General features: G+C 40.0%; 1 protein-coding gene and 1 long non-coding RNA gene across 2 annotated transcripts in view; both read right to left on the bottom strand.

The window, feature by feature from the left end:
• Positions 1-16089, bottom strand: part of Alg7 (Alg7 dolichyl-phosphate N-acetylglucosaminephosphotransferase) — a 35459-nt gene that overhangs the window by 5621 nt on the left and 13749 nt on the right. The window lies entirely within an intron of this gene.
• Positions 2914-5733, bottom strand: LOC141394618 (uncharacterized). Its single transcript, XR_012410461.1, has 2 exons — positions 5557-5733; positions 2914-5483 (listed from the first exon to the last, which is right to left on the bottom strand). It is a non-coding gene; the product is annotated as an uncharacterized lncRNA (long non-coding RNA).

The following is a 16089-nucleotide window of genomic DNA, read 5'->3' as shown; positions in this document are numbered from 1 at the left end:
AGCGACAGTTAGAGTATTTTTCCAAAGAAGCTTTTTGACCACAAAGAACAAATATTGCCAATTTATGTCTGTATATACTGAATAAAGGACTAAACACTTTAAAATATATTCAAATCTAATATTTGGATATTCATAACGTATACTTCTAATTATAGTTATATTCCAGAACCAGGAATCGTAAATGGTACTTTAGTACTTTTTCCATTTTGCGCTAAAAAACGAACCCTTTTTCCAAAAACTAGAAAAAATTGCGCTTTTATCTAAACAAAAATAGCGATGACTAACTCTAGCGCCATTGTTTTTCTGCTAGACAATTTTGGCCGATTAGAAACTATCACCATATTTGGACACGTTGATTTTGACATCTCTGATTGAGTTTTTTAAATTGTTCCATTATCTATCTACATATGTATAGGAAGCAAATTATGTTGTAATAGGAATGCTGGGTTATTTGACATTTTCTCACCTTGTGAAAACTGATTTAAGTCTTGTTAGTCTAGATTTATTGCTGTGGCGGAATATCTGGAAAGTCTCAATAACATAGTAATCTGCAAAAAACTATGTTAAAGGGCAAAAAACTTAATTTAGAATGCTTTTGTGATGATTTTCCAAATTTAATTGTCGATTTTTGTCAAAAATCCCTTGCATATTTAGCATATTTTTTGCATATTTTGCATGTTTTTTGCATATATTTTGCATATTTTTTGCATATATTTTGCAAATATCGAAAAATTGACCCTTAAAACGCCTAGATCCAAAATTTGAGTCCAATCGGATAAGAAATAAAAAACATGCTAAAATCCGATGTCTACTAATAACTCAAAGAAGATAAATTCCAAAGGTCAACTATAATATCAAAATAAATAATAAAAAATTACAATAACATTTTATTAAAAAATAGCACTAGCATCTCAGGCTATCGGCTAAGGATGATGAATTTTTGTACAAGTACCTATGAGGACACAGGTATGAAAAATACCAACTTTAGTGCATATCGGTTCAGATTTTCCATTTCAGCCCCATATATATCTTCCCGATATTGCTAATTCTCGGTCAATTTTAAACGAATAGACATCAAATTAGATATGTGATATTTTCTTATGTCCCTGATCAGTTTTACCGATTTTGAACAAAATATCGGTTTAGATTTGGATATAGGCCCCATATATATCTTTCCCCGATTTTGCAATAATCGGTCAATTTTAACTGAATGCGTTCAAATATAAAATGCAATGTTGTTGATCAGTTTTATCGATTTTGACAAAAATCGATTCAGATTTTGATATAGTCCCTACACATCATTCTCCGATTTTGCTATAACTCAGTTAATTTTAATTTAATAACTTCCATACATAATATGCGATGTTTTCTAAGGTCCCTGTTCAGTTTTACCGATTTATACAAAAATCCGGTCAGATTTGGATGTAATACCAATCTATATCGGTACTATTGTTTTTAATATTCTCCATTTAATAACATGCCTGGAGTTGCCACACAGATGGTTTGAATTTGAAATAAATTTAATTGAAACTATAGTCGTGTTTATACTAACGGTTTTCTGTCTCGATTTATTTGACGTGAAATGTCGGCAAACATATGCCAACTAAATCAAGATAGAACCTTTATCATGACAATGTAAACGTTTTTTAAGGCCAATGGTCACTCTAGCTCTGTTCCTTTACGTGCAAGAATCTTCAAGTTTTACCACTTTTTACTCGAAAACGTTCCTTTACTTCAGACACCATACAATTCAACAATTCGGTTTTACCATTTTTTAAAAGTAAAGGAACAGACCATCTTTAATTCCCAATTCAAAAGTTGTAATATACGTTAGTCTAAAATTCGAAAGTTTTTAGGTTGAATTTATAATATATACAGTCCCTTGAAAATTATTTTGACAAAATGTACATGTGTCTAAAAGGTCTACAATTGTTGTCAGCATTCATAAAACGGGATATTAACAGCTTAGGGGTTTTCTTTGACATCTCAGCTAAATAAAAATTAATGGATCAATGAAATTCCAGCTTAATTTGTGATTAGGTAGGCGAATGTTTAAAAAGGGTGGTTAAAGCAAAACGGCATAAGTATTTTGACACGTATTAATTATGTTACTTTTGGTGCTAAATTATTAACATTTAAGTAAAAATGTACTTGAAAGCCTTAAGGCCTGCGTACATAAGCTGCTCTGCCTGATTGCCTTGCTTTGCTGCTTCAATAAAAAAATAAAAGAACAAAGAAGGCCGACCAAATTTCCAACTGATGGCAACCCAGTTCGAAATTTCGTCTTTATTCTATTATTTTTATTACGTCAGAAATGAAGCAGGTAAGCAAGGCAATCAGGCAAAGCAGCTTATGTACGCAGGCCTTTAAGGCCAGCGTACATAAGCAGCCTTGCCTGATTGCCTTGCTTTCCTGCTCCATTTCTGGCATAATAAAAATAAAAGAATAAAGAAGGCCGAGCAAATTTCGAACTGGGTTGTCCTTTTCTTTTTTATTCTTTTATCAGAAGCAAGCAAGGTAAGCAGGCAAGGTAGCTTATGTACTCACCCCTTTAGATTTTGAATGAAAATAGGGAATGTTGGTGTCAAAAGTTGTAACGAAATTTAAAATGACAGTTTCGGTGATAAATTTAGCTAATGATTGCAGTTTATATTTATGCAGTTATATATTTATGCAGTTATATATTTTACAAATATAATCTTAATTATGCACACAAATCCTCATTTTCCGAGCAATTTCGATGTCAAAACAAGTTCTCTATTAAGACTAGAACCTCTAGACATTGGAAAAAAAAAAATTATTTGAAGCCATATTTTGCTATTCTACTCGGTTGATAAGGCTTAGCTACAAAAATTGTCAATTAGCTTTTCAATAAAAATCATTTACAGCCCACAATCATTGTGACAGAGCATATTGTGGATTGATAAAAATATATTTGAACATAATTCATCTTAAAATACACTTTGGGCTCCGTTTTTTTTTTCAATATTCGATAAATTATGTGCCAATCTCTGCACCATTCATCATGGATCGTATTCATATGCCAGAGGCTTTATTCCTCCTCTTCACATGGTCCAGCCAACGCAATAGTTGCAGCTCGATACGTTTTACTATATCGGTGTCGGCCGACGGGTACAGCTCATAGTTTAAAGACCGGGTCTCTTTTATACTTATTTTTAATTCCAAAAATGAATCAGGTTTCCAAACATAAAATACATATATTTTTCTTTTTGTTTTATACTTAGTATTTTTAATTAAAATGTGTAAATTTTGCCACTATCGATCACTTTCTTCTGACTTCTATTTTTATTTTAACAATTACTTTTGCAAGTAAATAACACTGTGCTACAGTGAAAATTTGCAGGGGTTCTAATGCATAAATTCGGTTTTGTGGGAGTGCATAGAAGACGAAAATACCTTTGGTTTCTTTGGGTCACTTCGGTTTTTGATTTTATAACGGTAAATGTAGTGAAAAATGGGCTTTCTCGGATTCTCAACTTTAAACGGACATTACTTCTTTTTTCCACAACCGATTTTCACACTCCATCCTTTATTGGAAAGGGGAGAATATTGTCTTTCGAACAAGCGATAGATTTTTAAAATCGGTTAACAAATGGCTAAGTAATAGTGGTTTTTATGTGACAAAAACGCATTAAAAACAGTAAAATGTTTTTCCTTGTGCTCTAGGCTGTGTAAAGGATACCTAACAGTAAAATTATTTACTGTTAGCAAGTAGGAAATTTAGTTGGCTTTCCAAAATGGGAAAAACCAACGAAATCGGTTGAAAAATGAATGCGCATTTTTTGTGTTTCAACTTTTTGGTTTTTTTCATATTTTCCTTTATAAAAGATTGGTACCTTAGCATGTATGATTCTAATTGTGATTATCTTGCTTAACAATTACGCACAAGGTACCAATCTTTTATAAAGGAAAATATAAAAAAAAACAACAAAAAGTTGAAACACAAAAAATAGGTGTGTACGATAACTTCGCAAGTGAAAAGTACTTGCAAGCACTCAGCAAGTTCTCAGTAACCTCTCTCCACCAATTTTACTCTCTCGAAGCAAAAAATTTGCAGATTGTTATCGAACAGCAATTTGCAAAAACTTGCAAGAAGTCAGCTGATTTGACAAACAAGAAGTTGGCGGAAAAGATTAAATTTAACAATTGAAGGTGTCTACCATTTCTTTTTTATTTTCCATTTTTTATACCCTCAGCCTTTAGGCTAAAGAGGGTATTTACACTTTGATACGACCAAAAATGTGCCTCATCGAAATAATGGTTTTAGACCCCAAGTATGTTTATACGATATCCGTTTCAGACAATTTTGAGTCGATCTAGCAATGTCCGTCCGTCTGTCTGGCTGGCTGCAGCGCACGATAACTCTCGAACGGATCAATCGATTCGGTTCAAATTTTGGGTATCGAAATATTTTGTCCAGATTTGATTTAAGTTCGAAGATGGGCCATATCGGTCCACCAATATTTAAAAAAATGTCACTAAAATGGTAGCACAATATCTCTTGAACGGGGCAACCAATTTGGTCCACACTTTTGATCTCCTAATATTTTGTCCAAATTTCATTTAACTTCTAGGGTACCTCCGCCACAAAAGCTCAACATTTGGGATCCTTGGGAAATGTATACCGATGCTGTTCGTTGTGGTCCTGGCTTCGGTACATAAGGCTGAAATCATTTCTGCCTCTTATGTGACGAGGCCCTTATAATTCACTTTCCAATGCACAAATATAAAACATACTGGAACGCAGTGCATTCATTGTGTTTCTCCTACTCCATGGATGCACCGCTTTTTGCTGGGATTTGATACCTTTAAAATCAAATAAAAAAAATAGTCACCACAAACTACAAAATAAGTTATTTTACTTACATTATCGTTTTTCATAATTAATTTAATAATTTTTCCCTTTTTTATGTCAATTTATTTTAATAGCCAAACGTTTGTTTATGTTTTTGCCAAGAAGTTCGCTACAAAACATTCGAATTCAAGTCAGCTGATCAAACTTGCAAATTCTTACAAGAAAAATTTTCCTTGCAAAAACTTGTAAACAAAAGTCTCCAAAACTCTCCAATATTCTCTCACAATTGTCTCCAAATTCTCTCTCTTTTACTTTGCAAGTTTGTTATCGAACAGCATTTTGTAAAAGTTTGTGCAAATTTGCACAAACTTTTGGATTATCGTACAGACCTAATGACATAGCGCTTTCATTTTTCAACCGATTTCGTTGGTTTTCCCCATTTTGGAAAGCCAACTAAATTTCCTACTTGCTAACAGTAAATAATTGTACTGTTAGGTATCGTTTCCGCAGCCTAGAGCACAAAGAAAAACATGTCACGGTTTTTTAATGGGTTTTTGTCACATATAAACCACTATTACTTAGCCATTTGTTAACCGATTTTAAAAATCGATGGCTTATTCGAAAGACATTATTCTCCCCTTTGTAGTGAAAAATATGGTGTGCAAATCTGTTGTGGAGAAAAGAAGTAATGTTCGTTTAAAGTTGAAAATCCAAGAATGGCTATTTTTCGCTACACTTACCGTTATAAAACCAAAAACCGAAGTGACCCAAAGAAACCAAAGGTATTTTCGTCTTCTATGGACTCCCACAAAACGGAATTTATGCATCAGAACACCTGCAAAAATTTTTTGTCAACTTTTGTATCACAGTGTAATTATTCGGGTACATGATTATTTGATCATTTATTGTACGGGTACTTATCAATTTATTTAAACTCATGACAATATTATGACAAAGATCGGATCTTTCACGACTTCAATTGCACTGATGAAAATTCAATGAAAAGGATCGGATCTTTCACCACTTCTATTGCACTCATGAAAATTGAATGAAAAGGATCGAATCTTTCACGACTGCAGTCGAACTCATGATAATTCGATGAAAAAGACCGGATTTTTCACGACTCCATTCGAACTCATAATAATTCGATGTAAAAGATAGGATCTTTCACGACTTCATTTGAACTCATGCAAAAGAATCAGTGAAATCATGATTTCACGTAGAAACACTTCAATTTAATTTTGCTGTGAATGTGGTGGTGTCTCAAAGAATCGGATTTTGTCGGATGAAATTTTTGCACAATTTTATTCGAAAGCCATGTCTTCAACTTTTAGATACACTCCATGAAAGAAGCGAAATTTGTGAGTTATGTATAACATGCTATTGGGCCAATCAACAAAACGGTACTTTATGTATAAACATTTTATGTAAACTTTTTTGTTCACAAAAGAGAAGACTATTGGCCGCTCTAATAATAATATTCCCAATAACTTGTTTAAATACATTTCCTTGAACATTCAAAACCACACTGAAGAGGATGAACAGCTGAAAGATTAATTGGCCTCCAAAGATGTAAAAGGCCAATAACAGCTTTCAGCCGTACAAGTCACGGGGACCGGATGGTATAATACGCGACGCTGATATTAAAGATCCCGACGGAGATCTTAAAAGCCTGTCTGTGCTCCTCATACACACCCGGTTTATGGAAAGAGGTCACATATCACCAACGCGAAGTCACACATTACTTAAAGACCCGACGGAGATTTTTAAAGCCTGTCTGTGCTTCCCATACACACCCGGTTTATGAAAAGAGGTCACATATCACCAACGCGAAGTCACACATTACCTAAAGGTCCGACGGAGAATTTTAAAGGCTGTCTGTGCTTCTCATACACACCCGGTTTATGGAAAGAGGACACATATCACCAACGCAAAGTCACACATTACCTAAAGACTATAGACCAATTAGACTTTCTTCCTGGAAAGGTAGTGAATATTGAAATTAGGGCACCTTTAGCTCATTGCGCGTTCACCCATAAGAATGATAAAAACTTGGGTTGGGCGCTGTGATAGCGACCCATTCCGTAAGTAAAAACGGCCGAACTTTTTATACCCTCCACCATAAAATATTCAGAAGTAAAACGAAATAATTATTTTCTTTCCTGTCCACAATTTTAGGAGGAGATATTCCGTGACCACTTATAAGGTAAAAAAAAAATCATAAAAATGTATTCAATCGGTCGGGTACCTTATATGGGGCTAAATCAAAGTATGGACCTATGTTTTTGGTGGAGAAGTTTTGTGACCACTGGTAAACTCAAATTTCAAATTGCAGATACTTGGATCAAAAATTGTAGCTAAAATCCAAAAAAAAAACGGAAAATCGGGAGATACCGTTATATGTATCTATGTGGACAGTTTTTCGAATTACAGATAGTTGGGTCAAAAATACCGAAAATGGGGAGGCACTGTTATATGGGGGCTACACCAAAACATGGACCTACGTTGACATTTTAAAAAAGGGGTGGCTATACAAAAACATGGACCTATGCTGACTTACAAATAATCTTCAAAATACCGAAAATCGGGAGGTACCGTTCCATGGGGGATATACCAAAACATGGACCTATATTGACAGTTTTTGGATAAGATGTTTTGTGACCACGACAAATTACAGGCCGTTCGGTTGCAAAATGTAGCTACAATCCTCAAAATACCGAAAATTGGGACGTAACGTTATATGGGGGCTATTCCAAAAAGTTGACCTCTGTTCACAGTTTTTGAAGGTAATATTTTGTTATCACTAGGAACCTCAAATGTCAAATTACAGGTAGTTCGGTGAAAAATTTTAGTTAAAATCCTCAACATACCAAAAATTTGGAGGTACCGTTATATGGGGGCTATACCAAACATGGACCTATGTTGACAGTTGTAGGTGGAGATGTTTTGTGATTACTAGGAACCTCAACTCTCAAATTACAGGTAGTTCGGTCAAAAATATTGGCTAAAATCCTCAAAATACCGAAAATCGGGAAGTACCGTTATATGGGGGCTATACCAAAACATAAACCTATATATACGGTTTTTAGCGGAGATATTTTGTGACCACTGGGAACCCCAAAAGTGAAATTACAGGTAGTTCGCTGAACATTTTTTGTTAAAATCCTCAAAATACCAAAAGTCGAGAGGTACCGTTATATGGGGGCTACACCAAAACATGGGCCTATGCTGACAGTTTTAGGTGAAGATATTTTGTGATTACTAGGAACCTCAACTGTCAAATTATAGGTAGTTTGGTCAAAAATTGTAGCTAAAATCTTCAAAATACCGAAAATCGGGAGGTACTGTTATATGGGGGCTATACCAAAACATGGACCTATCTTGACGGTGTTTAGTGGAGATATTTTGTGACCCCAAACGTGAAATTACAGGTAGTTTGGTCAAAAAATGTAGCTTTATATTGGGCTATACCAAAAAAAGACACTCGGGTGCAAAAATATAGCGCTCTAGCTCAATTATTCCCGAAGGTGTTTGTCAGTTCTCCTACCGGGCGCGTCCCCACCGGCGGATAGGGGGAGGTGGACGATCGTATCACTCTACCCCAAACTAGGAAATCACTTGTGACTGTACTGTCTGAGGTAGAGTGGTACGATCACCTACCTCTGGAAACTTCGAGTTTCCCGTGGACAAAAAACTGACTACGGGGGTGTTCCCCTAAAACAAAAAACAAATATGGATGTTGAAAATGAGATAAAAGTTACGGTGCAGGGCCTAAATAACCCAGTACCGGCGGGGACCAGTGATCTGCCTGCGAGTCACACCTCGTCGTCATCAAGCGATCGTGAGCAAACATCTCCCACAGATGTGGGTGCCTTGGCATCTGTGGTCGAAGGTACGGCTACAAGCACACAACCTAAAGGTAAAATGGAGGAGGAGACAGGGAAGCCTGGGGATAGATTAAACTTGACCCAACCATCAGAGTATGGGAGCGACCCTGACTCCGAATCCGACAGCAACAGCAAAAACAAACTACCGTCGTGGAAAACCCAAATAAAGAGGAGGTCCAAAAGATGGTAGAAGAAATAAGCGATAACATCGCAAAACTTACAACAAATAAAGTGCGGTGGACTGGGGCTCAAAGACGAAGGTATAAGAAGAACCAGGCGCGGCTTAACAAAAAACAACGGGATGCTCCAAAAGAGACCAATGATACTCCCTCCACTTCCTCGGAAGCGGCGAAGAGGACAAGGTCTCCCGAGGAACAGAACACCGCTAAGCCGAGTAAGAAGAAAAAGAGCTTCCCACACTCGAATGCCCTGAGCAAACCAATTCAAAACCCACACGAAGGAGACTGCCCAAAGAACCCTTCGAAGGAGGGCGAAGAGCTCAGACATGAAGGGTGTGAGTGCGACTGCAGAATCTTCTGGAAGACCCGGTGACTCAATTAAGAAGTCCAAGACCTTCCAGAAGAGGAAGATGGTCGCAGAAAACGGAGCGGAGCCGCCAACTTCTTACTCCAAGGTAGCCAGGAAGTACTACAGGGACGAACAGTGCTATGCTGTGATCGACACCAGTAGAGGGTCCGGCAGATTGCCAAAAGAACACCAGGAGGCCATCGAAAACACGATCGGCGACAAAATATTGGATCACATCCTGAGTAGTGACCCAATAAACATAATTAGCAGTGAGCTCAAGGGGGACTTCCTGTGGTTCTACTTGGGCCCAAAAGCAAATCCGACCGCTCTCGAGGAGGTTATAAGTGGAGTAACCACCCCTTGGGAAGGCGGTAAATTGAAGCTGGTGAGGAAGGAGAACGTACCTCACCTGACTAAAGCGGCAGTCTTCGTAAAAGGTTATGGCTGCAAGTTGGAGACAGAGCGCATGCTCGAAGTCTTTGAAAAACAAAATGAGACTTTGGAAGTGAAGAGGTGGGAAGTCTTCCACAGGGAGGAGAAAGAAGATGGCACTCTCCTTGTGGTGGGAATTGACGACCTCTCACTAGCCAGTCTCTCAAAGACGAAGGGCAGGGCGTTCTATATCTGCAACGCAGTCACCTTCAAGACTGGGAGGGCAAGAGTCGGAGAGGAGGAAGATGCCCAACCACCTAGCCGGGAGAAAAACCTACCGAGCGAAGACACAGAGGGAGACGAACCCATCAGCGCCTCCCAAGAAAACCGTCTACTGGAGACCAATGATTGAGGTCATCCAGATCAACCTCCATCGGAGCGAAACGGCAACTCATGCGCTGATGGAGAAAATGAACAAAGGTAATATACATATAGGTCTAATCCAGGAACCTTGGACAGTGAAGAACAAGGTCTCTGGATTGAACCATATAAATTATCAACTTTTCTACGCTAGTACAGGTACCCGCCCGAGGACCTGTATTATAGTCCATAAAAATTTATGCTTTCTTTTCTCTCCAGAGTTGTCATCGTCGGACGCCACGGTATTGAAGCAAGGAAATGGTAATATATACCTAGTGTCTATATACCTACCGTTCGACTCCCCGACATTACCACCTACGTGGGAATTGCAGCAGCTGGTGAGGAAAATCAAGCAAACAGGTAACGAAGTACTAGTAGGTAGCGATGCTAACTCACACCACATTTCGTGGGGTAGTACTAACACTAACAAAAGGGGTCAAGCCCTTCTAGATTATTTGAATACTAACGACCTAATAACTCTTAACGTAGGAAATAAACCTACTTTTGTTAACAGAATTAGGGAGGAAGTACTAGATATAACAATATGTTCAGAAAACCTAATAAACGAGGTACATGACTGGAGGGTCTCAGATGATCACTCCTTCTCTGACCACAGGTATATTAGGTTCAAAATATCAAGGCCACCGCCAAACCCGATAACATTCCGTAACAAATCCAAAACAAACTGGATCAAGTTCGGAATTAAATTAAGGTACAGACTAGGGCACGGAGAAGATGAGGAATGCCTAAGTAAAGAGGGCATTGACAGTAAAGTCAACAAATTAGCCGAAGCCCTGGTAAAGTCTTTCGAGGATAGTTGTCCCCTACGAGAAAGGAAGTCTGCCTACGAAAAACCCTGGATGACAGGGGAAATTCGTAACAAAGGCAAAGAGGTCCGTAGACTTTACAATAGGGCAAAACGAAAAAAATTAGCTGTATTCTGCGACAACTACAAATCAAAACTAAAAGAATACAACAAACTGACAAGGAACGCCAAACGCAACTCCTGGAAACTTTTCTGCGAACAGGTAGATAGCGTAAACGACGTATCAAAAATTAAAAAGTTTCTATCCAAAACCCATACACAAGCCGAGCTAATGGTTGATGAAATGGGAAGGAAGATGGAAACAAGCGAGGAAACCTTAGGCCTTCTGATGAGAACACACTTTCCTTCAAGCACTGCGGCCCAAACAGTGCTTTTGACACACATCAGATGAAGTACCAAAAATAGACAGCTCTATGGTTAAGCAAGCTATAATGAGCTTCTCACCAAACAAAGCAGCAGGACCTGACCAGATCTTCCCGGCCTTACTTCAAAGGGAAGTGGACTACATTTCGTCCAAGCTGGTCAATATTTTCAACGCTTGCTTAAAATTTGCGTATACTCCCATAGCCTGGCAGGAGGCACGGGTGGTTTTTATACCCAAACCAGGTAAGGCAAGTTACGCAGTACCAAAATCTTATCGCCCGATAAGTTTAACATCATTTTTACTCAAGACAATGGAACGGACAGTCGATACCATGATCAAGAGCAAAATCCCCAACGACATGTTGAAATATAAACAACATGCATACGTGAAAGGTAGATCAGTGGAAACCGCATTACATGAGGTAGTACACCACATAGAGAGAACCTTCGAAATGAAAATGTACACACTCGCAGTTTGCATCGACATAGAAGGTGCTTTCAACAACGTCAGCACGGAAACGCTGATCCACTCCTTAGACGAATTTCGTGTAGACAGAACGCTGAGGAACTGGATACACGACATGCTAAGGAACAGATGGATAAGCTGCGCGCTACATGACGTAACAAGAAGAGACAAAGTAGGGCAGGGAACGCCACAGGGGGGGATTTTATTGCCGCTTCTGTGGGTCACTACCATAAATAGTCTACTAAGGTCCTTAACCAAGGAAGGATTTGAACCAGTCTGTTATGCAGACGACGTTATAATACTTCTAAGGGGAAAGAATCCAAATCTACTTTGCAGGAGAGCCGAAGAGGCTCTAAATATAGCTTACAACTGGGCTAGACCAAGCTGTTAATGTTAACCCGGAAAAAACAGAGTTATGTCTTTTCACTAGGAAAACGAAATTGGGCTCCGTAGAGGAACCAGTTTTCCTGAATAAGACATTAACTATATCTCCAACAGTTAAATATCTGGGGGTAATCCTAGATAGGAAACTCAAATGGAAAGACCATATCCAGGAAAGGGCTGCCAAAGCACACAGGATTTGGTCAACTTGTAGAAGGGTTATAGGCTCAAAATGGGGTTTTAATCCTAGAATGATACACTGGCTATACAGAAGCGTAATAAGACCGATTCTTACTTACGCATCTGTTGTGTGGTGGACAGCTATGGACAAAAAGTACAATGTGAAAACATTGCAAAAAGTCCAAAGAATGTGTTGCCTAGGCATTAGCGGGGCGATGAGGACTACACCAACTAGGGCTTTAGAGACAATTCTATTTGTCCACCCGATAGAAATACAGGTAAGGTATGAAGCAGCCATCGCGGCTATAAGACTGAAAGCGATGAGCGAGTGGATCGAAAGAGACCACCAAACATACCACCAATGCATATTACGGTTCACAACGGGTGAATCTATAAATCAAATAGTATCGGACCGGATACCAGAATCAAGTGAAGTAGCTCTGTGTGAAGTTCTAATACCGGACAGAGATATGTGGATCGATGGAACCCTTGCACAGATTCCCGCTGGAAGCTGCGGGTTTACGGACGGGGCTGTGTTAGGGGGGAGAACGGGACTGGGTCTTCATATCGTAGACACGGAAACGAGGATCTCCCTTCGTCTGCCGGATCATAACACAATCCTCCAGGCCGAAATCCGAGCGATCACAGAATGTCTGAACTGGTTTAAAACAAATACAAGGCCACTCACAGTTAACATCCTTACGGATAGTAAAGCAGCAATTAGAGCTATAACAAGTAAGGCAACAATATCGAAAACTGTATTAGAGTGTAAAAATGCAATTAACGACTATTCCCATTATGGCTCGGTAAACATTATATGGGTACCAGGACACATAGGGATTACGGGAAACGGAGTAGCAAACTCCTTAGCAAAACAAGCCAGGGAGCTACCTACAGTAAGTCTAGACAATGCCAAACCTTTAAAGGCGGCGCGTATAGAACTAAAAGCTTGGGCAAAGAATGCTCATGTATCCCTATGGAATAACCAGGAAAAGGGAAAAACTACAAAAATCCTATGGGGAAACCCAGACCAGGACAAAACAAGTGACCTCCTAGTGATGAGTAAAAAGGATATCAGTAGACTGATCTGTGTCCTCACAGGGCATCTAGGACTACAAGCGCATCTGCACAGGATAGGCTGTGCAGAGAATAGTGAATGCAGGGCATGTGGCGAGGACAACGAAACGTTGGAACACTATCTCTGCCACTGTCAGGCTTTCACAAACTTGAGAACTCAGCTAATGGGAAACGACATAATTACAGGACTCGACCATATCAAGGACATCGGGTTCAAAAACTTGAGGGACTACGTCAATGGGACGGAACTCCTAAACTAACAACTTCCAGGACACATAAAATTAGAGCGCACAAAAGGCCTCTTCTGGCTTCAGTGTATGCCCTTTCTTTTTAAGGACATGTGGTGATCTTGAATCACCCCTCTTTTCAACCTAACCTAACCTAAGCTCAATTATTGCGAACGCTAGAGTGATTACAACAGACGGACATAGCTAGATCGCCTTAGAATTTTATACTGATCAGGAATATATATACTTTATATGGTCGCAAATGATTAGTTCGATGTGTTACAAACAGAAAAACAAACTTAATATACCCTCCATACTATGGTGGAGGGTATAAAAACAAATCGCTCTACAGTTGACGACACCCGCAAACGTTTTAAGGACCATGATCTCCGAATATGCACCTGGAATGTCAGGACTCTCTACAGAGCAGGTGCAGTTTACGCACTGTCTAATGTACTTGGTAAGAACAAAGCTGATATTATCGCCTTACAGGAAGTGCGATGAAATAGGGCAGACATAAAGATCACAAAGGAATACGCACTGTATTATAGCAACAATGAAACGAAATTCCGGTTGATGTGAGAATTGCCACAATCCGTATAAAAGCAAAGTTGTTTAACATCAGTCTCATCTGCGCCCATACCCTGACCGAAAAGAAAGATGAGCAGACCGAGGACAAAATCTATATATGTATATTCGATTTTGCTGAGGCAAAAGCCATAGTTGTGGCCAGCACCAGGTTCCAAAACTTCGACATACACAAGGCCACGGATATCCCCACATGGGAAAAAAAGAACCAACATTTATCATGTTGTGATAGACGTAAGACACTAGTCCTGTGTGTTAGATGTTCGACCGATACGATCAGGAGTGTCGTAAGGCTACTGAAGAAAAGAACACGGCAAGCAGAGTAGAATAGCAACACGAAGCGCCAAAGAAAAATATCGGGAGAAGAGGAGAGAGAAGAAGCATATTTTCAGAAGAAAGAGTAAGAAAAACGTTAGAAACTCGAGATGTTCAGAAGTCAGAATTAAGTTTGAAAATTGTTGTGCAGTCACATTCTCCCGCAAAGATGATAAACGGAATCTGTTAACTGATACAGATAGCGTACAGAGGATCTGGAAGGAGCATTTCATGATGCTCTTAGTATCGAATATGGGCGGCGACGCATCAGCTGTTAAAATAGTAATCTCTTCGAACCTTTAAACACGAGGTTTCAGACAAGGTGACAGTCTATAGTGTGACCTATTTAACATCTTACTGGAAAAGGTCATACGACATGCGAATATATATACGGTCAGAGATAAAAACAGCACGATATACAATAGAGATATAATGTTACTGGCCTACGCAGATGACATAGACATAATTGGTCGATCAACGCGAGCCGTAACAGCCACCTTTGCAAAAATTGAAAAAGGGTCTGCCAAAGTGGGTCTGGCAGTCAACGGCGATAAGACGAAGTTTATGTTATCAACACGCAAGTTGTCCAGTAGACTCGGACCAACTGTGGATGAAGATTCAATTTGTGAGGCGTTTCGAACGGAAATATCCTCACATTGAGAAGCTCTTCCTTCCAATCGACTGGATTCCGACCCCTGTGAAGGATGCTGTTTCCAGCTCAGCGACTGTGACAAAATCATCCTCTACAGGGAAAACAGCAAAACCGATGGTGTCGAGTTGCTCGAGCCCTTTGCGAACATCTTTGATGACCGCGGTAGGACCAGGTAGCTCGACATCATCGGCCCCTAACACGGCGGAACGCTCGGGAATCACTGCTAAAGGTACCGCCTATCTCGACTGCTTTGTCGGGGGCTGCTGTCGGACCTGTAGGGGAAAAGAAGGGTAGAGAGCGATCAGGGGCGACGATTGTGCAATTGATCGATCTCGCTCTTCTGGAGGCAAGAAGGATGGATCGTGGAACAGGACTGGCACTGCGAAGAGCCATGTGGCTGGTTCGAGCGATGGCCCATCGCCCTCAAAACAGAGCGGATCTTCGAGGACCCCTGGACAGGAATGCGTCAGGGTTAGGTCCTCTGAAGATCCTCATCCTGTTGCTAAGAGGGTGGTGGAACATCGGTCGAACAACCATATGGAGTCCCTCGCAAAGGTAGAGAAGGCTCAACCGGGATAGGCCGACCAAGGGTTGAAACCCCCTCACCTTCTGTAGAAGGACACCGGTGTCAGCGGGTTCCGATGAGATAATCGCTCCGGATGATCTCCGATTGGCGATAATCGACAGGGCTGATCTGGATGGGAGGACCAGAGATACACACTGGCTCACGGTGGAACGCCTTCTTAGGAAGACCATCACGTCTGACGAGGTAGACGCCAGGAAGACCGGCTTTGGCAGGGCAGTCGTCCATATGGGCATCAAAGTCCTCTATTGTCAGGATGAGGAATCGAAGGACTTCCTCATCCAGACGATTGAGGGCGCTGGTGAACTCTGGGAGGGCTGCAGGCTGGCCGTGGTTCCTGTGGAAGAGATACCTCGAAGGATCGTAGCCACAACATGGGTGCCCTCTCCAGACTCCGACGTAGAGGAG

The sequence above is a fragment of the Musca autumnalis genome, unplaced genomic scaffold (genome assembly GCF_047663935.1).
Source record: "Musca autumnalis isolate F117 unplaced genomic scaffold, ASM4766393v1 scaffold_2, whole genome shotgun sequence".
NCBI classification, from domain to species: Eukaryota; Metazoa; Arthropoda; class Insecta; order Diptera; family Muscidae; genus Musca; species Musca autumnalis.
Note: the sequence above shows the minus strand (reverse complement) of the source record. Positions and strands in the feature narration are given on the sequence as shown.